This window comes from Papaver somniferum, unplaced genomic scaffold (assembly GCF_003573695.1).
Source record: "Papaver somniferum cultivar HN1 unplaced genomic scaffold, ASM357369v1 unplaced-scaffold_21, whole genome shotgun sequence".
NCBI classification, from domain to species: Eukaryota; Viridiplantae; Streptophyta; class Magnoliopsida; order Ranunculales; family Papaveraceae; genus Papaver; species Papaver somniferum.
The window spans coordinates 4,952,929-4,973,661 of record NW_020631041.1 but is presented as its reverse complement, the minus strand read 5'-3'; the positions used below and the strand labels follow the sequence as shown (position 1 = coordinate 4,973,661).

The 20,733-nt window shown below is 38.5% G+C and overlaps 1 long non-coding RNA gene across 1 annotated transcript; it reads left to right on the top strand.

Annotated features, from left to right (window-relative positions):
• The first annotated feature begins 2,432 nt into the window (after positions 1-2,432).
• Positions 2,433-2,954, top strand: LOC113340263. Its single transcript, XR_003355423.1, has 3 exons — positions 2,433-2,466; positions 2,596-2,686; positions 2,905-2,954. It is a non-coding gene; the product is annotated as an uncharacterized LOC113340263 (long non-coding RNA).
• The last annotated feature ends 17,779 nt before the right edge of the window (positions 2,955-20,733 follow it).

Genomic DNA, 20,733 nt, shown 5'->3' with positions numbered 1-20,733 from the left:
GACAAACAAAAAAACTTTGCACCGAGAAATAGAGAACCAGGCAAAAGAAAAAAGTAAATCGACTGAAACAGTGATAGACGTAGTTCATTGATGTGTTTTTAGAGATGATTAGGTGTTTTTAAAGGAAGAACAACTCTAATATACATACGTTTCCTTTTTTCTACTTCAAAGTTGCGAAGGCTTCTCAAATCCAGATTATAGTGCTGCAAAACATGTAAGTTCTTCAAACCCAGTTGCATTCGTTGTTGTATCTCACATCTAGTAGGTTAATTTTGCTTTAATTGCAATTTTGAATTTAGGGTTTATGTAAAAATCAGTTTTAGGGTTTCTAAAATTGAGGGAGGGTGTTGGTTTAGACATGCAGGTTCTTGAATTTCGTTACATGCTGCTATTTTAGGATAACAGTTTGAAAGGAATTTTTGTTGAATGTATATGTAAATTATTGAAAGGAATTTTAGGCTAACTGTTACATGAATTTTTTTTCCAGGAAAGTGATTGAAAGGAATTTTAGGCTAACTGTCCTAAATCAGATTGCCCGGATTGAAGCTGGTAAACCATTGTATGTGTTGAATGTATTTGCAAATGATATTAGCTTTGATGGGTTTATTGAACACTTAAGGAGTAGGTTGAATTTGTCTAAGGACTACAAAATTGAAATACTCTGGGACAGTAAGTTACTAGTTGATGCATGCGATTTCTTTGAAATGTTTAAATGTGCTGAGCAAGATGAGGATGGATTTGTTATGTTAGATTTGTATATAAGTGGTGGTGAAGATGCTGATATGGATGGTGGTGGCGGGGTTCATATGGAAAGAAGTTGTGTAACTAATCCTAGATTCATAAAGAAGATGACACCAAATATGACACCTAGAAGAAGTCCAAGACTGCAAGAGAAATCAAAGAAGCAAGAGAAGTTAAAGAAAAAGAGACCTACAAGACTACATTTTGAAGATGAAGCTATGAACGAAGTTGAAGTTCAAGTTAAACAGGCTAGTGTGGCTGATAACCAAGAAGTAGTAGATGTGATTGAAAGTGAAGCAGAAGATAAACTGGAAGTTACACTTGGTGACGAAGAAGATCAACCAGTACAACTCCCAAATACAGCTGTAGATGAGTGTAACCCGGATGATAATTTTGAGTTTGAGTATAAATCAAGTGATGACGAAGATAAAGGGAGGGAAAAAGATGTTGAAGGGTATGAGACTGATGATGATGGGTATTTTCTTTATGATTATGCTGATGTAGAAGTTGAAGAAGATGATGATGGGAATGGAACTGATGATACTGAGGCCAATCGTAATGTTCTTGGAAATGATGATGTGTCTGCAAGTAGTGATGTTCCTGCAAACGTTGACGTTCCTATAAATATTTATGTTCCTATAAATGGTGATATACCTGCAAATGGTGATATTCCTGCAAATATTCTTGCAAATGGTTATGTTCCTACAGATGGAGATACCCTTGAAGTACCTTGGACTGAAGATATGGAAGCTGAGTGGCAATTTCATTTTGGTGGTACAAATGCTGAGGACCCGATAGATTTGTCTATGCTTGAAGAAGCAATTCCTTCATGTCTGATAGACAAAGGGGCTTGACCTTCATATCTGATAGACAAAGGGGTCTCAGAGAGTCTGTAGAAGAGTTGTTCCCAGAGGCCAATCATAGATTCTGTATCAGGTATCTCTTTACACCTGCTACATTTTAGAAATTCTGTTTTAGTATAGACTTGTTTGCCAACAATCTAACATATGAATTTTTTTCCCAATGTTTGATATTAGACATCTGTATAAGAACTTTAAAGTTAAGCATAACAGTCCTAAGTTGCTGGACCTAGTTTGGAATGCAGCTAAAGCTTATAAGAAATCTCATTGGAAGGTGCATTTATAAACTATTAAATTATTGTAAACTATTAAATGTTTTTTTTATCTACTGACTATAGTACTAACACATGTGAGGTCACTACTGACAGCAACATATGGATGCACTGAAGAAGGTTGATAAAGATGCATGGGAGGACTTAATGAAGGAAGATCCATCATGTTGGGCTAGATCTCACTTCCCACATGATTGTGCATTTGAACACATCAATAACAACTTTTCTGAATCATTTAATGCAATGGCTACTAAGATTAGGGACAAGCCAGTTTGCAAGTTGCTAACCATGTACTCTCAGATGGTTATGTTGTTGTTTTCCAAGAGAAATGCAGTAGCTGCCAAATGGAAAAGTGGTCAACTAGTCCCTGCTGCACTCGATCTAATTAAGAAGATGACAGATAACATAAGCCAGTTTAAGACTGGTCCTTCACAGATATTAAAATTGTATGAAGTTACTAACAGGGCCACAGGAAAAGTGTTTACAATTGACATTATTGAAAAAACTTGTTCTTGTATCCAATGGCAGCTCAGGGACTTCCCCTGTCAGCATGCTGTGTGTGTGTTGGTCACCATGAGACCAGATTGGCCTAAGTAAGATGTTTGGTTGAAATATTTTATTTCATTGTTTGTATTTGATTGAAATATTTGTTTCATTATTTGTACTTGTCTGTTTGGTTGAAACTCTAAATTTTGTGCTTGTGTGTTGTTGTGATATTGCAGGTACTGTAGTAAATACTACACAGTGGATTTTTATAGGACCACATACTCCTGGGCAATTACACCACTAGGAAACATGGAAGACTGGCCTGAGGTTTGTTTATTGGGAACCTTTTACTTTAAGAATCTTTTCATTTTATATTCTTATCTTATTTTCATTATTTTGTCCTTTAGTAATTGTTTTAGTCTATCCACTTTGGATTCCTTCTTTATAGATCTGTAAATGAGTCAAAAATCTAATTTCCTCTATTTTCTAGTTTTCTTTACTTTTCTTCTACACTTTCAAACTGCATCTGTTTTTCTTGCACAAAGTGTGAAGGAGTAAAGATCAAACCTCCACATTTGCTTAGAGAACCAGGCAGGCCTTGTGTCAACAGGAAGAGGTCCTAGACAGAGATGAACCCCCGAGAAGAAAGCGAGACAATGTCGTAAGTGTGGTGGTTCGAGGCACAACAGCAAAACATGTAAAGGTGGTGAGGTTGGATCCAAACCCAAGGGAAAGAAAGCTAGAGTTGAATGCGAGGTGAATGGAAGTTCATTTACAACCACTACCTCAAAACCAAAAAAGATTCCCACTGGAACCAAGATCAGAAGGAGCAGAGCAAGTGATTCTGATAAAAAGACAACCTCAAGGACTGCTTCATATTCTGAAACTGTTAAAAAGACTACATCAATTGCAACAACTAAGCCAGAAGGAAAACAACCAAAGCCTAAAACTGCTGCTACATCATCTAGTGTGAATGTGTCCATCAGAAACATCAACAAGGGCCCTGTGAAGCAGACCATTAACAATTTCAACTATGATGCAGGTTCAAAGAGGCAGAGGAAGCCTACAGTCCAGTTTGATTTGTAAGCTTGATCAATGTTCATTTTGGTGTTTAAATTCGATTTAATCTGTGTGAGAAGCAACTGTTGAGATAGTGTGTTGGACCAATGTTAAATTATATTTGGTTAAATGTTTGACAGTACTACTAGAACTAGCCTAACTAGTCTTTTGTTCTTTCTGTGTTAACATCTCAAGATTATATAAAGACAAACTTGATTTCATAATTTCTTTTATTTGAATTGTTAATTTTATTATGTATCTTAATTTTTGTATCTTAATTTTTTTCTTAACTTCCAATAAAAGTTTCTCCACAGTGGAAGTAGGATGATGATGAAGACTTTCGATAATTTTTCTATTAAATAAGGGTAAAAGTGTCATTTCAAGTATCAAGGTAAAAATAGACCATTGGATTTCATAACACGTGGCTATCATCGACATAATAGGTGACGTGGCGCTCATTTGACGTGGCGCTCATCCAACGGTCGAGGACAGAAATGTCAATCTGTCGCATGTGTAAGCCCACACATGTGGGATGCTAGCCACTTGACAGTTATTTTCTCTCTCTAGGATAGATTCACTAATTTTTTTCGTTATGGGATAGATCCCCAAACGAATTAGTGAAAATGGGACATATTCCCAATTTTCCCTTAATTAAAATAGTACTAATTAAGGTGATTAATTAAACTAATTAAAATTCACGAAAGGATTATACTAATTGTTAGATTAAAATTTTAAAAATGATTTTTTTTCCCGGATTTTTAAGAAGGTGAAAGGGGATTGATGAAATTTTTTGGTAGAAGAAAGTGATGATACATAATCTGAATATAGTAAAGAGAACCTTATAAACATGTCCTAGTTTGAATTGATTCAAATTCGCTAAAAATCCATAAAAATATTGGTTTTTTAGGGGTTACGGCTGGAATATATTGTCGACTCAGCCGAAATCAACACTTTGCGCCAGGGGAAATAAAGAAGGCAGCCGATTTTTTTTTTTTTTTTTTTTTTTTTTTTTTTTGATTTTCAGAAAAAATGGCTTACCATAATCCAATCTCTATTTTTTTTTTTCTCTTTTGTGATTATTAGAAATACATCGGCTGAAATATCCTAATCGTAAACATATACTTACGACGGGGATTGCCTAGTTCTTTTACGGATAAGAATTTAGCATTTCTCAGGCATAATGAGCCTGTGGTACTCTATATAAAACTGAGTATACAGTTAAACTCATTTTAAGATTGAGTACTCATAAAATTAATACAAACAACCTAAAAATTAAGAATTAGTATTACTTCATACCCGATTTAAAATCGAGTATGATTTTATACTTTTTTAAAAATCGAGCCTAAGAATTAGTATGACTTCGTCTTATACTCGATTTCAAAAAGAGTATGAATTAACTCATACTCGACTCAAAAACAGTATTACTCCATAAATAATGAACGGGCGATTGAGGATATAAAAATCAATTGGGGATATAGATTACTTCCCCCAACTAATAATGTCCGCTAAGGGGTATTTTTGGGAGCAAAAATACTAAAATACCCTTCTCTCAAAATAAAAATCAAAAAACTTTAAATCAAAAAACAAAATCATATCCCTCATTTCCATCTTCACCTCTTATTAATCTCCTTTAGGGTTAGGGGCTTTGAAACCTAAATATTCCCTGTTCCCTTTCAAATTCGAAATTTTCCCCACTTCCTTTCAATTCTCTTCTCCTTCTCTGCTGGCTCCTAACTTTGAAAATAAATTTTTTTTTTTTTACATTCGGAAGAGATGAAGACCATGCCGGTAGTGATGAAGACCATGCCGGTAGTGATGAAGACCATGCCGGAAGTGATGAAGACCATGCCGGAAGTGATGAAGACCATGTCGGAAATAAATTTGTTTACATCGCCGAAAGTGATGAAGACCATGCCGGAAAATGGTGCCGGCATGCTTGGTAACTAACATTCAATGTCGTAACTAAGTGACGGCATGCTCGATAGAAATCTATCAATGCCGGTAGTCAAGTGATTTTTTTTAAAGTTTCCTGGATACTTTATATCATATGCCGGCAGAGAAATTTAAGCAAAATACTATGCCGGTATCTGTACCGGCATGCTCTAGAATTAACTAACTGTGCCGGAAGACTGATTAAAACCAGAAAAAAAACCCAACACGGAGTAGGTTTTGAATTTCAAGACCAGAAAAAACTTCTACGAGACGCTGTTTTGCACTCTATTGCCCCCTAGACCCCCGCGAACACAGCCGGGAGGGGCTACCCCCAGACCTCCTGGATAGCGGTCTTGAATTTCAAAATGGGGGATAAGATCGGTGCTGTCATGGACGTGGTATGAATACCATGCCGGTATGGCTGCTTCCGGCATGGTATTCATACCACGTCCATGTCGGCACCAAGCTTTTTCAGCTGCAAAATGGTGGATTCAAAGAAAAAAAAATCAAATTTTCAACCTTTTAGCAGCAATTCTCTCTTCACAATCATCCTCCATTTTCACCAAAATAATTTCCCTCTTTTCTTTCCCTCCTTCTACTCTCACCTCACTCACCCAAACACAAATAATAACACACACTAATCATTTATAAAAAATCTTAAGATTTTACTAATTATTATCACTAATCCTGATTAGTGAGGGGTAAATTAAGAATTACATAAAATACTTAGATAAGGAGTGACCCTGATTTGATATTTGGATCCCGTTTTTGTCCTTTTCCTATATCCCAATTGTTTTTCATATCCCCAATCGCGCGTTCTAAATAATGTATAAACTTTTTTTTTTTGAAATCGAGTATAAAATGATACTCATTCTGAAATCCAGTACATATAAACTAGGTCCATTTACAAAATGGTCATAATTTTTGTAATTCAGTTACAAAATTATCATACTTTTGTAAATTGGTTACAAATTGATCCTATTTGGTCCGGCATAACAGTTTTTCAAAAAAAAAATGGGGTTAGTTGTCCCCAAAATACCCTCGCTTTTAACTCAAGCAAAGGTTAACCATAGTTAACCCATCGCTGACATGGTGGCATCCCGCTGACGTGGCAAAAATTTTGTAACCAGAACCTAGCAGATTGACTCAAGATGACTGATCTACTTTCCAAGGCCTGAGCCATTTACATACCAGCACCAGCTTCAGCTCAACACATACTATGCTTTTAGCTGCAATAATCATTCCATCGGTTTCAGACATCACCAGTTCAGCTAACTTCAATCACCAACATCATCAAGTGAATTCCATCAAACCGTATCCATATTCGTAAACCACTGTATAACACAACCACCAGAAAACCCATCCACTTGCATATTAGAGTCTACCCAGGTCAGCTCCATAATCTCCTTCATTCGCAGTTTCAGTTCCTGCACATTCTCAAACCACGACATTTGAGCCATCTAAAATTGCACACATCCATTGCAGTAAAAACTTCTTCTTAACTACCTATACCATTCAGCTTCAATCCTATTCACAAAAACCACACCTCCAACTCATTCCACCAACAGAAAACATCCTCAGCCATTGTACCACCAAACTTCATCAACAATAACTCATTACAACATAGTCAATGCACCTGCAAGTCCCATTGTCACAATCATTTATCCCAGCACACGACTCATTTGACTCCAGCTATATCTCTTCTCTACCTTGCAACACACAACCACCAGCAACACTGCCAACTTCATCTGCATGACCAACCTAAGACCATACTAAGCAATCACCATTTCCTCTACTTTTACTCTAGCTGATCTTTGTGCATCATCTCCTGTAGCTTTAACAAGACTCAGCCATTACATCGGCCACCAGTTGAATTCTAGGCCATTGCTTCTGCGACAGTAAGGCAACTAACCTGCAATCCCAAACCACCAACAGCTTCACCTGAATTCTGTAACCACTTATAGCAGAAACATCAAATCAACATCATCATATCAGTTACTGCTTCAAAACATCAACACAAATCCTTGACAGCCAACACAGCATCACCATCATGAGCAATACCGGTACCACCACAAATACCAGCTACCAAATGCATCACCAGAACCACTAGTACCAGCATAATTCCTTGATGAGATTCACAATCCAATCTACCCAAGAACCAGATCCCCTTTCTTATTCTTCAGAAACCCATTTCCAAATCACCAAAAACAATTCATTTTCAGTTGTTCATTACTATCAGTTCATACCATAGGTCCATCCCTGTAACAGACCCTAAAAAATTCATGCACATCTTCATCTTCAATCAAAACCCTAACCTGTATGTAACAGAACAACCCATAACAGCTTCAATTCAAACCCTCAACTAGCCATCCAACTGCAGCTCTTTCTTGCTATCTCTCTGAGTAAACACAAACAGCATCAACAACATCATCTTTTCTCAACCACCAGATCAAACTACCTGTAATAACAACCAAAACCCACTTCTGATTCGTTCTCAACTCTGAAAACTCTACCAATTACAGCCATGAATCGACAGTAGAACCCATTTGTTCATCTTGATTCATCTCCCTGAACATCAATTTTGGCTCTATATCCCTTCCATTTATCAGTAATCCACCAGTTCAACCACCAACTGAACTCCACTAGTTCAACCACCAACTGAACTCCACCATGCGCAAGCAATTGTCACTGCAATCATACCACCAGTTCAAGCATTAGGGTTTATGAAAAAAAACCCTAACCTGTGAAACTCAAATTCCTAGAGACCAAACCAAAATTAAACCTCATTCAACCCTTTCTATCCTAATTAACAACAAAAATAACTAAGCTTCAACAACTCGTATACAAATCTACGAAAAACAGATTCAACTGAAAGAAAACCATAAATTACCTGTTTTGATTCTTCATCAGCAGAACAAATTCACATTTTTAAATTAACATAACCCTTTTTGTTCTTAGATCACCCGTACCCACCATCAATTCCTCATAATTCAGCAATTTCAGAAACCCTAAATCTGTTTGATAACACATCAATAACACCCTCAAATCTTCATCAACATCCGCAACCGTCTTTACTTAATTTGTTCCTCCTTAACGACCGATTATCTCAGCAAAATAGTCAAATCTCTCTCTCAATTGTCACCAGAAGGAGAAAGGAAAGAAGAAGAAACGATAAGAGAAATAAGAAGATAAGAGAATGAATGTCTCTTCGAAAAGATAGGGTTATAGAACCTGTTTAGTCGTGATTAATCCTATGCGTCGGAATAATCATCGAGATATAAAATAAACATGATCACAGTTCCGTTTGTAGCAGAGTTTGCTTACACAACCAATTGATTGAAATAACAAAACAGTAAACAAATTGAATAAAAACAAGAATCATAAGCAAAATATAACGTGCAATAAGAGTAAGAAGACATCAACTCAAGTGATTTACGTGGTTCGGCAGTGTCTACATCCACGGGGTAATGATAGTGTAAGTTTTATTAAGTATTGATTTCATTACAAAGGTGATGAAGCTCCATCAGAGATGGAGTTTTCTGAGAAAAGTAGTCAAGGAAAGAGGCTGGTTCCGTCCCCTTTCTAACCTAATAATGTTCCTTTATATAGGGTGAATGGTTACAAGTATTTTACTAAACTATCCTTAGCTTAGTTTCTAAGCAGACTCAAAACTGATTCGATGTGCGCGGTTGTATTATTGTGTCCAGCTTCGGCTTGTAATCTCCGTCCATGTGTCAAGTTATTTTATGGTGTATACAATTTGCCCCTTTTCTTGAGGGTTGATGATGAGAGATCCTTAAAAAAATTACCTTCGCCCTACTCTTCCGTGCTTTGGTCAGTGCATCCTTCGTCCGTCTTTTGTGCTCTTTGTGAAGAAATTTTGGTAAAGAACAAACTACGTCGAAGTATTAATACTTGCCCCTATTCTTTAGCGAAATTTTGAAATGTTCCTGCATAGAAAAATGTACCTTACCCTTCCTTATTGATATGTGATTTTCATACTTGGCTTGTCAGAATACACTAGCATCTCCTTTCCTTTATAATAACACCACTTCAGCCATGTAGCATTATTGACACCAAGTTTTGACTACCCCAGCATCAACAGCAAACATCATCTTCGTGCTTTGGACCATCTTCGTGACATCAACTTGTATATAGCTTTGGGTAGGAAGCATCATCACCATGAGCTTTTCCGCTACACTTCAGCCTTGTTTTATGATCCGCAAGAGGTTCGTTGCTGCCCCAGCTTCACTGCCTATGTCATCGTTGTATATTTGCTCCCCTGTACGCACATATGTGCAGCATTCATTTGAACTGTTATCGTCATTACTTGAACTGCAGTCTCTATGTAATTCTCATGGCCCGTGGGACCTGCATAAAAGTGGAAAAATAAGGGACTGGCTTAGCCTCCGTCGCAGGGATTAGCACCGTCGTCGGCTTTACACCTTCGTAACTAGGCTTTGCATCTTTGTCACGAGGCTTTGCATCATCGTCGGCCATGATCCTTTGTCACAGAAACTGCATCATCGGTATCACTTTGTTCGTCGAAATGGAGCTATGATCGGGTTTACTTGCATCATTGTCATCTCTTTTGTACTTGGGACTTTGTACCGTTGGCATCAGAATTGTGTCATGTTGGTCATTTGTACTTTGTAAGTATTGGTTGATAGTCCTACTTGAGCATCATATCTGGATCGAAGATTTATCTTCGTAGCTCCTTTGTTGTGATGTTGGTGCAGTCTCTAACCTTGAACTGGTCTGCATCTTCTCTCCTATGTTGTACTGTCCGTGCAATTCCAATGGGTAGGCAGCAAAACATAGCGTTAGGTAGCACTAATACAGGTTCGTCTCAATCAGCATAAGTGGATCTTCATCCATCATATTCCGAGGATGAGACGCAACATAAGTGGATATTCATCCACCGTATATATTTCTTTACTCCATATGCTACAGCTTTGGGTGCATCTCTACCACAGCGGGTAAGCCCATCGCATTGGTTCGTCGCGGTAGCAATTGGCAGGTGTGCAATGATGCCCCCTTGTCGTAGTATGACAGTTTGTAGTAGCGGAAGCAGCAATTTGTATCTCACAATATCTGCGGATTTTACATTACATTACCATTGCTTTATCTACATGGCAGCTCCGGCATCGGTCATGCGACATCTCTTCCGTTGGTTCGTATCAGCAGCTGTCCGTAGATTCTTGGTTTTGTTTACATCCAGCTCTATCGGTTTGCTTGCCTTCATCGTTACGCGCCCACAATCTACTTATGATCGTCTTCATGATCATGTGGTTCTTTGCTTGATCTAAGGATCATATGTGGACCTTGTCGGGTTACTTGAATTCGTTGACTTGTTGTGTAGTTTTAGCTGGCACAAAAATGTAAATGCACGATATTTCATGTATTATAATCAATAAGGTAAATTCATGGTATAAGTAATAACATCAGTGAATAAATATCAACTTCTTTATGCAGTAGTAAACTTATTATAAGAAATTTGTATGGCTGCTCGTGCCCCAGCATTGAGTAGATTTATGAATTCATTGTCTCTGAGCATGAGCATCAGTGTTTGGGACCATAGTTTCACAAAGGGATTACCTTGTGCTATGTTTGGGACCTGTCACCCCGTTAGCCAATTCCGGGCCAGGGGACTACTGAACGGTGGGGGTCTAAGTTTAAACATGATGGGTATCTCTTTCTGCTGGATGCCTTCCCTCAGGTCGTACACTCATAGACGCTTATGGGGGAGTCCGGAGAGATTGCACGCAAGTGCTTTCCCCAATACAAATGTTTGAGACCAGTGGTGCTTGCCCCGGTTCTCAATTATATAAGTCGGTATCCAGAAAAGAGTGGCGGTGCTTGCCCCATCTCTTTATGCAAAATGAGATCATGAAGTGTATTGTAGAAATGCATGTATATGTAAAAATGTATACAAAATTTAAAGTTATTAAAGGAGTATAAGTATTCGCAAACTCTTTAATTGTGTGTCGTATGTATGCCCCCTTTTGATTTTGGAAGCTGATTGTCAAAGCTTGTGGAAGCGAAAGTAACTGCCCCTGAAGGAATTTCGTGGGTATAGTAAATGAATGTTGGTTACTGCTGAAGATTGCTCCTTGCCCCTGTGGTGAGGCTGCTTCCATAGTCCGCAGATCTGAAGGGCTATATCATCGTAATATGCGGGTTCACTTTGTTCTTTGGCATCAGATCTCACATCATCGGTGTGGAGCACCTTCGTTTCTTCATGGAGTATGGTGGAAGAATAACAAAGCCTTCGTTATGAACAGCAGAACCTTCGTTGTTGGAGCCTTCGTCAACAGAGCCTTCGTTGTTGGAGTCCTCGTCAACAGGGCCTTCGTTGTTGGAGCAAAGCCTTTGTTGTTGGGACTTTCGTCAACAGAGCCTTCGTTGTTGGAGTCCTCGTCAACAGGTCCTTCGTTGTTGGAGAAAAGCCTTTGTTGTTTGGACCCTCCTCACCTGAGTCTTCGATGAATAGCAGAAGCTTCGTTGTTGGAGCCTTCGTCAACAGAGCCTTCATTGTTGGAGCCTTCGTCAACAGGGCCTTCGTTGTTGGATATCATCATTGTTATTAAAAATTTTGTGACATCCTTGGGGGATCATCATCACTGGGATTTGTATCGTCTTACCAAGACTTTGGGTCATCATCTTTGGACCTTAGATCATCTCCCTTGGATTTATACTGTTGCAGCCCTCGGGTTTGCACCATCGTTGTATTTCTGATGCTGCCAAAATTGATACTTGGGAGTCTTCGTATAACATCATTGCTTGAACTGTAGTTTAAATTATAGGACCGAAGATATATTATCGATTAGGCATTCACTTTGGGTTACTGGTATCATCATTGTTAGAATTTGGATCGTCGTCACCAAGAAATACACGAAGTAAAAAAAATGGTCACTAAAGAGCAGAAGTTTAAGAAAAAATTTCGAAGTATTCTTCGAATAAGAAGTATCGGTTCTCGAGTGAATCAATTCATAAGAAGTATGAAGGTTCGTTGAAGAATTATACTTAACCAAAAAGTATGCAGTACTATAAGAAGTATGAACTGTACACCCAATTTGAAGTATGTACGTAATCATAACCAATTAGAAATATGAAACAATGAAAAATGCGGCTCTCCACTGCTGATAAGAGGTACTGCCTATCATCGTCGTTGGTCCTTGGATCGTTGTCCTCAAAGATTATCGTTGTTGATTGTTGTAGCAAGATTTGGGCTCATTGTCTTCGGAGAGCATCGTCATGGACTATGGCTTGTCATCTTCGCTCGTTGAACTGCGAGATTCTTCGTACGCCGGTTTAATATTGGATCATCGAACTATGAGATGCTTCGCACGTCGGGTTAATCTTGGATCATCTGTATCGAGCATCATATCATCGGTGTTAGGGAGTGGAACCAACTTCGTTGATCCTTTGGTGTGTTGCTAGTGCTGTTCTACACTCGAGCTGGGCTCTCCTCTTCATGGCAGCAACACTGCGTTAATTTTCACGATGTAAATTGAATCTCTACGTCGGCAGAAACTTGGTGGATATGCAGCAGTTTTACACTTCAGGTTACTTGCATCGGCATCAGATATTGAATCATCATTGGACTTGCACTTGGGTGAACTTTGTACTTCATCGTGGACTTTGAATTATCGTCCTCTGGGGGAACTTTGGCACTTTGTCATCATCAGGGGTGAACCATCTTTATCAGGTTTATGCTTCGGACTTTGGGCTTTGCTCTGGCAGAATTTATAGCATCACCGAACGAACTACACTTCCAGGTACTATCAGAATCGTTGCTTGAGCTTCATCCTCGTGCTTGGAACCATCGTCGTGTTCCACTTCGCACCATTGTTCGTCGTCGGACTTGCACCGTCATCCCAGGGCTTTGCATCGTCATCGTAAGACTTGAGACTGGTTACGTTGGACTTGAGATGCTCTTTGTTATTGGAGTGTTGCTTACAACTGTGAACGTTAAAAAGTGCGGAGATGGCTTCGAGTCCTTGGTCAGCTGGATCATAAGCAGGATTTGTATCATCGTTGGAGTCCAGATTCTCACATTTGGGCTGCTGCCTCTACTCAATAGGAGGTCTTCGGAGGGATACCCTTCGTCATAAAAAGCCTAAGTCTTCGGAGGGAGACCCGGAGAGAGACCCTTCGTCATAATAACCTTCGTCTTCGGAGGGATACCCTTCGTCATAAAAAGCCATCGTCTTCGGAGGGAGACCCTTCGTCATAAAAAGCCTTTGTCTTCGGAAGGAGACCCTTCGTCATAAAAACCTTCGTCTTCGTAGGGAGACCCTTCGTCATAAAAAGCCTTCGTCTTCGGAGGGAGACCCTTCGTCATGGACTTTGAATCATCGTTGGAGTCCAGATTCTCACACTTGGGCTGCTGCCTCTCTGCGAAGTGAGTTGGTTAAACTGGTATGGATGTGGTCCGAATCTTTATGCGAGATTTAAACATACTGTCAATGATTCTTCGTGCGTGCTTCAGATTGCTGATGGTGCTAAATATACGCCATCTTCGTTGTTTGAATCTTCCACTGGCATGAATTGTCATCATTCTACTCTGGTTGCTCTGCATCATCGGAGATGAGGAGTAATCATCAGGATTGAGGTGCTCTTTATCGTCGTCACCAGAATTTGAACCATCGGACTTTGGATCGTCTTAGGCCTTGAATCATCGTAGCGAGACTTTGGCTCTTCATCTTCGGAATTGGGTCATCTCAGCAAGACTTGGTCTCGTCGTTGACACCCTTTGGATTGTCTTCATCAAAGATCAGCGTTGTGGAATTTGGATCGTCCTTTGTTTTGCTTTTAGTGCAACCTCCAACTCGAACTGCTGTTATCCTCTTTAAATGGAGTCTGCATTCGTCGGTTGGTCTCCTCACATCGCATCAACAACAGCGTGGTCAATTGCTCCTATTAGCCTCTACTTGGCATGTTCATCGTTGTTGACTTTGCATCTTCGGGATACTTTGATCACCAACATCGGAATTTGTACCATAGGGATCCTCTTCTTTGCATCGGGACGCCATCTGCTTCGTGTTAGCTTGGTTGAAGATCCTTCGTTGGCGGGCTTGGAATGGTCATCACGGGACCTTGCATCATCGTCGTGCATACAATCATCTCCATACGGACCAGAGCTTTCATCGGGTTTGCACGTCAGTTTGGTGTCATCGTCTTTGGACTTTGGACGTCGGATTTTGGATTGAAACCTTATCTTCTTAGATCCTTCGTTGTGATGCTGGCACTGTTACTTGAGCTGCTGCATTCTTAAAGGTGAGTTGGTCCGTAATTTGAACTGATCCTTATGGTCTTCATCCTGAGTTGAGCCATTTACTGGTGAGATTTTAATTGATGGACGATCCATTCACGTGTGTATCATCACATTAGGGGACTGGAGCGATAATCTTTCCTTCTTTGCTTTGCTTCTTCGGTGGTTATGAAGCAGCGGTTTCTTAGTGACTTTGAGCCAGCGACGTTGATTGGGTCAGGACTGCATCGTCATAATTAGTCCTTCATCGTTCACTTGGGTGAACTTTGTACTTCATCGTCATTGGCATGAGGACCTGATCAGTGTGTTTGCACTTCGGTTGGTGTCATCGTCTTTGGATTTAAGACTACGAGTTCATTTGGAGCATCGGCATCACTTTGTACCACCATCCTTTGCAGCATCGTTGCCTGGGTATGAATTGCATCTTCGGTGTGTAGTCCCTGCACATCAAAAAATGCTTAGGAAACATACTGGTTGTAAGGTAAAGGACTAGAACATGGATTACAATTCAAAAACCAAAGAGAAACTTTGGTCGTCCAAATATGAAAGCCATAAGGATCTCAGGAAAACAAACGGCATTGGTTTGTAACCCAACAGAGCTCGCTGAGACAAATCTCAAAGTCGGTCAAAAAACAAGTATAAGAATAAAGGTTCACTGAACATTTTTAAACAAGATACGAGCTGTAAGCACTTGCACAAATTCGTGTAAGACTAAAATAAGTTAAAAAGTTAAAACTTGTCTCTTCATAACAATTTTAATTCATTGGACTATTTTGACAAACAATTAACAAGCATTCCAGATGTGGCTTTTCACATGGGATTCGTTAGATTTTGTGTGGCACCCCAGCAGATTCTCTATGTAAGAATAACAAATTGACAGAAATCTGAGTCGAAAGAGATAGAAAACTGAAAACAAATTTCAGAAATTAGTATCATATTTAAAAGAAAATACATCTTGAGAAGGTAGAATAAATTCTTCACTCATAACCTGATTCTAACGCCAAATTGTGAACACAAATAGTTTGCTTCCACAACTAATTGATTGAAATAACAAAACAGTAAACAAATTAAATAAAAACAAGAATCATAAACAAAATATGAGGTGCAATAAGATTAAGAAGACATCAACTCAAGTGATTTACGTGGTTCGGCAGTGCCTACATCCACAGGGTAATGATAGTGTGAGTTTTATTAAGTATTGATTTCATTACAAAGGTGATGAAGCTCCATCAGAGATGGAGTTTTCTGAGAAAAGTAGTCAAGGAAAGAGGCTGGTTCCGTCCCCTTTCTAACCTAATAATGTTCCTTTATATAGGGTGAATGGTTACAAGTATTTTACTAAACTATCCTTAGCTTAGTTTCTAAGCAGACCCAAAACTGATTCGATGTGCGCGGTTGTATTATTGTGTCCAACTTCGGTTTGTGATCTCCGTCCATGTGTCAAGTTATTTTATGGTGTATACAGTTTCTGCGGTGCAGGTTGAATCAATGACAGTACAAATTAATTGGAACTGCAAAAATCGACATCAACCTTTATGCAGTCACTAGATGCTCTTAGATAACCTTGATCAAGCTATTTGGAATTCATGTTTTTTTTTTCTTTTTGCATTAAATGAAAATCACTGGATTCTATTCTTCCCTTTGATAACTTACTTTTACTTTAATAATTCATTCTTCTTTCCTTTTAAGTAAAGATAAAAGTGCTGCTTGTCCATTGAAATACCAGAAACATAAAAAGCAAAGCATGCATCATTTATCCGAACATGGAGTGTTGAAATCGAACCCTTTCTTTGGTTACAATTCATGATAAGTTTAGATTCTTAATCAAGTCCAATTAACGCACTACTTCATGTTACCATATGTCATATGATAGATTTGTGAATCTACATTTCTACTGAGACGATTTGATCAATATTATTGATATAAAGAAAGATTAATTGTTCACGCAGATATCAGTTGAGTTTATATCCTTAAACTGTTGTAACCAGCACCGCCTCTCTCACGTGTGTCATACACGCTTACATGACTCTCAACACACACTCACTGTCATCCTAATACCCTCCCTCAATCACAAGCAGGCTGTAAACAGACCACTTGAGATTGCATTTTCATTACAATCAAGCACAACGCACTCACACATCAAAAAAAGAAAAAAGAAAAAAGAGAGAGAGGGAGACATACAAGAGAAAATGTGAGTTGTTGAGGGTGTCTTCCTTGTAGAACTGGAGGAAGCATGATTCGTACAACTAACTGAAATACCTAAACAGAGAGAAGCATGGCCGTACCAGGAGATGCAATAGTAAAATGAAGAACAAGAACAGTTGTAACCAGCACCAGCTTGAAAATCTTGGTAGAAGCACTAGCCGGTACTTGAGTTGTCCACTAAATAACTTGAAGCATAACATTTCAGCTGAGACGACGCAAGTGATATAGTAAAACACAAGTATGCGGGTAACAACAATAGCAGTTGTTGGTGAAGATATCCAGGCATAAAATACAGAGATAATACCATTATGTCACAGTAGTCGCAGTAGGTGCAGTAGATGACATAAAATATGCAGACTGGAAGATACTAGAAATATAGACATAACTCATAAAACGATCTGCACACATTTGTAGAATCAACTCCAACTGAATGCAATGCATCAGTATTTCCCTGTCGATGAAGAAAGTTGGGAGCATCTGTAATCTTGTGAGTTGTGTATCACTCCGAGCTGTTTTCAGCGCCAAAATGTAGTTGCAGGAAATCCTACAACTACATCCTTAATGAAATCTATAGAACAACTCAAGTAATCATCATAAAATTCATAAGAACATTCATTAGATCTTTAATCTGGATGCAAAATTATAAGAATGGTCTAACTTGGAGAACAAACAATCTTTCTCTCTCCTAAATTCCTTGTCTAAGCTCTCAAAAAGATCTCTCTCAATACAAGGTCGCTCGGCCCCTTATATAGGAATTTACATAGTGGATGACAGCTAATAAAGCCCTTATTTTCGGATCTGGCATGCGGCATTAACGCACACTTACACTGACTCTTTCCGCACATATTCTATAACATCGCATGATCTTCACACTTTACTCGTGATTAGACTGACGTCACCAAATACGTCATTCTGAATGAGCTATACGCGGTTGTCTTCGCTTGGTCTTGATAATCAGTACTTCGCATGCGTTATTAGTGTGCGGTATTCTGTATCTACGGACATCTTTCTGTTTCTCCAAATGAATGATTTCCATTCAAATATTATGGGATTTTTGTGGGTTTTTACATATTTGGTACCCCTAAGTGAAAGTTTGTTGATTCGTTGTATTTTCAATCCTTTATTTGTACAGTGTTTTTTGTTGTTGTAGTTGTTTCTACCAGTTGATAACGCGATCATAAGAAAATTAACACAGTGTTGCAGGGATTTGCAATGCTTGGTGAATACCTTAACTACTCTGATGTCACCGGACCGGAAACTACACAAAATGCTCAAATATCTCATGATGACGAAACCTGTTAAATGGTTGACCTTTTTGCAGCAGATGACAGGCAGATCCTTAGACCAAGTCCGGTTTTCTGGATTTGATAATGATGAGTCTGATCTGAGGCTCAATATCAATTTGAGCATGATCAACAAAGATACTCGAACATTTTACGGGTTTTGCATGGGTGTCTCATTATTCTTTATTAGCCAACAAAGATATTGGCTCAAATGATTCCGCCGACTAATCATTTATAGAAAACTTGGATGAAGATGATTCCCAACAGTACAACGTCAATTTCTTCAACGAGCCTCCTATTGGGACATCAACACTGGGTGCTACGGCTATCCCTTAATTTTCTCTTTCAATCTATTCTCAATTTGGGGAACCAACACGAGTATCATGGTTTGGGACAGTAAGTCACTCAAAGGTGGTGCATGCACCTGGAAATGACCGTTTGATTGAGCATACGACTCGTAATTAAAGCTCTTCCTCTTATCATAGTTTAAATTAGTGGTGTAAATAATACCCGAAAATATTCGGCCTGCCTGTATCCGTCCGAGCCCGCCTGTACCCGAAGTAGTCCAAAACTTGTTATGGCCCGTCATGGACCACCCGACCTGGCCTGGATTAATTTATTGGGCGCTCTCGGGATTTGCGATTAATTATGATGCCCGGCCTGATACCCGGCCTGGTTCCCGGTCTAAAAGCCTTCTATGTGCCATTAATCATTTAATATCCTCTTAAAAAGACTTAAAAGTTACAATTTTATAATTGTCAATTTTGTGTGAAGAAAAATAAAATATATAATTATTTTTTACTTATAATTAACTTTTTCAAAACATTAATGGTAATATATTTTCTTATTAGAAAGTTTATTGTACTCTAATTAATTATTTATTATAGGCTAAAATTAAAAATTTGTTAGTGTAATTTAAATATAAAATAATACTATCACTTATGATATGCGATGTTGGAAAGGAAAGGATATTGTATTTAATACCGTTCATTTGAAAATTTAAACTTAAAAAGAAAAAATTCAAAATAGTGGCATGTCCGGCCCGATCTGGCCTACCCGTATAAAAAGCGGGCTTTGAGCGGTCTTTGGGTAGCAAATTATCTACTTGTGCCCGGCCTGTTCGGCCTGAATTTATTTACGGGCTCACAAATATTAAGCCTGGCCTGCCCGGCGAGTCTTAGTTTTGGGTCGGACGGCCCGGCCTGCCCGAATTTACACCCCTAGTTTAAATAAGTTGAATCCTTAATAGAGAAAGTAGAGACCCTTAGAATGTTAAACTGGCTGGTTCTTGGTTATGCGTTTCACGTTGGTGCAAAGAGAAAACTTTCATTAACAAAATGGAGAGACACCCGAACATATAAAAAAAAATAGAAAAGGAATAATAAGGATTCGGCCAGACAAGAAAATTATTCAAGTAGTGATCGCCAGATTGGGAAAGAACCAAACACGCGTCGAGAAATAAATATTAAAAAAGTGAAAAACAAAAAAATATTTGCATTCAAAACGTTGAACAGTTGTGCGGTACCTCAACAGATTTTAAAAGGCTTTCTTTATAAACAAACAAATCTTCTAGTAATGATTTGATTATTTTTCTATGTTGTAGACTTTATTTGAATTTTTTGGTAATGAAATGCCTCCGTGATGACACAACAAGCAATAGCCACAAATTCTTCACTTGCTCTTATACAGAAACTTATTTGCAGATATTTTTCCTGGTAATGAAACTCTGAAAATACTAGTTTGATTGCTTATTTAATTGTGGATATGGAGTTAAAGCTTCCATTTCACGGGCAGCCATTGAGAGGAGTTGAGACGAGAAAAATGTTACTATTCTTTATAGGAATCATTACTTGTTCTGCTTTTTTCGCTTTTCAAATTTTCTTTACCCCTTATGGGAATGTATTTCGTGTTTTAAATCTTGCTAATAATGCTTCAGCTAGAAATTATTCTTCTCTTGATATTTCTACGCCGTGTTATGATTCGACTATGGCCACTCCAAGCAATGAGACTAGCTATTGTGCAAAGAACATGTCTCAGAAATCAATAAAAACAATGTTGGCTGAGATGATTCCGTCAAGTAACCGTTTAAAGAAGACTTGGATGCAGATGATTCCCAAGAGTACAACATCAATTTCTGCAATGAGTCGTATATTGCTTAAAAATCTTGCTTCTTCTCATTCAACGGTACATGCAAGTATTTTTTTGGTCTTTGTTTCTTAATTTGATCCTGAAATTACTTCAAGTGCATAAAATGTTAACCGTTGTTGTTTGGTTGCAGAGGCCGAAATGGTCATCCGAACAGGATCAAGAAATTCTTGCTGTAAAGTCAGAGATTGAGAATGCTCCTATTATAAAGAACGATAACGATCTCTATGCTCCTATTTACCGCAACCTTTCCACATTTAAAAGGTAAGACTTGTTATTAGGATTTCTGAAATACCCAGAAATTCGCATAATTTCTAGATTTCTCATTTTCTGATTTCTCATTCGAATATAAGAAGTTAATTTGTGGTCGTGTGTTTATCGTCAAGTACTGTCTTTAGGAGAATAATTTGACATTACTAGTTCGTCATAGTTTCAAAAAGCTCCAATTGTTACTGCATGCATGTACAGGAGCT